Source organism: Oryctolagus cuniculus, chromosome 14 (genome assembly GCF_051225735.1).
Source record: "Oryctolagus cuniculus isolate XC-2025 breed Fujian yellow rabbit chromosome 14, ASM5122573v1, whole genome shotgun sequence".
NCBI lineage: Eukaryota > Metazoa > Chordata > Mammalia > Lagomorpha > Leporidae > Oryctolagus > Oryctolagus cuniculus.
In genome coordinates, this window is record NC_142880.1 from 33,706,121 (window position 1) to 33,708,446 (window position 2,326).

The 2,326-nt window shown below is 40.1% G+C and overlaps 1 pseudogene; it reads right to left on the minus strand.

Annotated features, from left to right (window-relative positions):
* Window positions 1-979: 979 nt before the first annotated feature.
* On the minus strand, window positions 980-1,637 carry LOC100347826 (N-alpha-acetyltransferase 50 pseudogene; annotated as a pseudogene).
* Window positions 1,638-2,326: the final 689 nt, after the last annotated feature.

The window sequence follows — 2,326 nt, forward strand, 5'->3', positions numbered from 1 at the left end:
TACATCTATGCTTCCTTTTAGGTTATTTTTTAATATGTCCAAGAAGAAACATCTGCTTCAGGATTATGTAAGGGCATTGACCTATAAGGACATCAATTCCATTTTTAATATGAAACTATTACTGGGTTTACTGAAGAAAAATAAGAGGAGAAAAAACTTAAATCACAACAAACTTCTTTAGGTCAGATAAAGGCCATATTTCTAGTTGGGATATTAAAAAAAATTAATCTCACCAGCCCAACTCTCAGAGTTAATGCCACTAGTAATGATCAACAGCAGGAAAAACAAACCTGCCAACAAGCCTACTCATTAACAAAAAAGCAGTTTACTTCAAATACTTAAACCAAAGTATACACTACCTACCCAAACTGCCCCATCCACCAACAAGAGAAGAAATAAATTTCTTGAGAAACCAAAATAAACTTAGTACTTCTAACAAGGATAACAATGGTTCAACTCCTGAGAGTGCTCAGAAGGAAGGACTAAAGGTGGAGTGAAGGCAATGTCAAGGGATTAATCCCACAAATAGTCTTTAAAAATTCAAAGTACCACAAACACACTAAACTTGTCTATGAATTAGAGAACAAGATATTGCTGCTGCTTCTTTTTGTCTTTTGAAATGAAAGGTTTTGTAGGCTCTGACCTTCAATGTGAAAGCAGGACATTAAAAAAATCAGCTAAAAAATTTGGAATTATTTGACACCCAAATTTTTGGGACCATATATCTTAACTGTGAAACTATACATATCTACCTTCTCTTTCCTTCAATCAAACTACGTCACAAAAAATAAGAGAACTAAAACAATCCAAACATGATTATTTTTGAAAGTCCTTGAAAGAATGAAAATTCTAGAAGGAAAGAAAGGAGGAGAAACAAGAACAAGGAAGGAAGAAAGCTTTAAAAGAAGGGGGGGGGGATCAATGGGACTTTCTTTTATTTGGTGACAAGCAAGTGCAAGAAAGTTCATTTGTAATTTGTTCAGTTGTCTGTCTTTTGCACGTCTGCATTCTGACTGGAAGGGACTTTGAGGTTTTTCTGTAGCACGTGATCATCTGCTTGCTCTATCCTCTTACAGTAGTTCTTTGTCTCAATAATCGCAATGCCAAATTTCCTGTAGAAGTTAATTGCCGATTCATTGCTGATCTGCACATGCAGATAAAATGTCAAAAGCTTCATCTTTTTCACAGATGTTTAAGAAGTGATTTAGCATTTTCGTCCCTATTCCTAGCCTTCGGTAAGGTGCCAGACATCCTAGTGTCATGATGTAAAGCCTCTCCTGATTCTGTGAATGATCCACCCTACAGCATACTGCACCTATAGCAAATATCATTGAAATAGGCAGTTTTGCTAGCTCTCCAACCTCCAGCGCGTCCTTGTAGAACTTGTCATTGTAGCTGACTGGAAAGATAACTTGGTTCAACCTCTTCAACTGTTTAATATTGTGTGGTGTCACATCTCCCAGCTCGATCCGGCTGCCTTTCATCTTCCCCGCCTGCTGAGGCCGTCGCTATCGCCGCTATCAACGCCGTCGTTGTGGCCGCCCAGAGCCCTCAGCGCCCTCAGCTCCGGCCACTCAACCTCCCCAGCCAGCCTCCTCGCTTTGGGCAGGGAGCGGAGCGTGGGACGGAGACTGAGACAGCCGAGCGTGGCCCTGAGCCTCTGGAGTGGGTGGGAGGTGTCTCTCACCGCCAGGAGGGTGCTGGCGCTGCCCCACAGGTGCACCTGAGAACTCGGCTCCTGCTGCTGCCACCGCCGCCGCCGCCAGCCAGCCACGCCCCCTCTCTTAAATTTCTATACACTGATGAATGGATAAAGAAAATGTGATGCATATACACAGTAGAATACTACTCAGTCATAAAAAGGAAGAAATCTTGTCATTTGTAAAGACATTTATAGAACTGGAGATCATTATTTTAAGTGAAACAAGCTAAGCACAGAAAGATAAGTAACACAATCTCACTCATATGCAGAATCTAAAAATAAGGTGATCTCTTAGAAGTTAAAAATAATAATGGTGGTTACCAGAACTGGGAAGGGGAAGGGGGTGAGGGACTGAGAAATGTGGATGATGGGTACTAGGTTATATCTCGATAGGAGTAAGAAGTGCTGGGAATCAATTACTCAGTAGGGTGACTATGGATGATGTTAACGTACTGTATATTTTTCTAGAGAAAAACTATAAGAGAATTTTCAATGTTTTCACTACAAAGAGATGTTAAATGCTTGATGAAATAAATATATTTACCCTTATTGGACATTTCACAATGTATGTATGTAAAGGAATATCACATCATATCACATAAGTATGTGCAACTTTTATATGTC